Here is a 741-nt window from a genome sequence, read left to right on the forward strand (position 1 = left end):
GGCCCGCTGAATAGCAACCTTAATTCCATTTGAAACCTGAGTTTCCTTTTGCATATTCACAGGTTCCAGAGACTAGGACATGAACATCTTTGAGAGGCCATTATCCTGCCTACCACAACATGGGACAAGAATAGAAGGGAGAACTTTTTTAACAAGCTGGGATATAATTGCTAATATGTTTAGATAATAAGATGATACCATGGCCTATTAGGAGTATGATGGTCTATGTATTTTTTTGCATTTTATAACTTTTCCTGTCATGAGTATTATCTTTATTAAAGAAAAATAATGAGTTGGATAATTTGATTGACATTTTTATCATCTGTGAGGTACCACAGTTAATAGCATGTTAGAGTTCTAAAGGCAGTTTCTGTTAATGAAAAAAATTTTAAAAAGAAAGAAAAACAATAAACCTTGTATTTAAAATAGTAAAACTATTAGGTACACATCTATAAAAGGACCTTTACTGAGAAACAAAATAATATTTGAAAAACACAAGCATGCTAAGTCCTGAGACTATAAATTCAACTGTTTCAGAATTAATTTAGAAGTTTAATGTTATTTTTAATAAAGTTACCATGGGGAGCATTTAATATAATTTTCTTTTAGAATTGAACCACATTTTAACAAAATGTATTTGGCAGAATAAACAGTCTAAACAATTTAGACTATTTTGAAAAAAGATGAGGATGGTCGGAAAGGATTTTCCCATCAGATATAAAATGAATTTTGAAGCTGCAA

General features: G+C 30.1%; 1 non-coding gene across 1 annotated transcript; it reads left to right on the top strand.

Moving 5' to 3' along the window:
* The first annotated feature begins 292 nt into the window (after window positions 1–292).
* On the top strand, window positions 293–366 carry LOC113617761 (small nucleolar RNA SNORD28). Its single transcript, XR_003431767.1, has one exon. It is a non-coding gene; the product is annotated as a small nucleolar RNA SNORD28 (small nucleolar RNA).
* Window positions 367–741: the final 375 nt, after the last annotated feature.

This window comes from Aethalodelphis obliquidens, unplaced genomic scaffold (genome assembly GCF_003676395.1).
Source record: "Aethalodelphis obliquidens isolate GAN/ISIS:26980383/991018 unplaced genomic scaffold, ASM367639v1 scaffold4, whole genome shotgun sequence".
Classification (NCBI taxonomy): domain Eukaryota; kingdom Metazoa; phylum Chordata; class Mammalia; order Artiodactyla; family Delphinidae; genus Aethalodelphis; species Aethalodelphis obliquidens.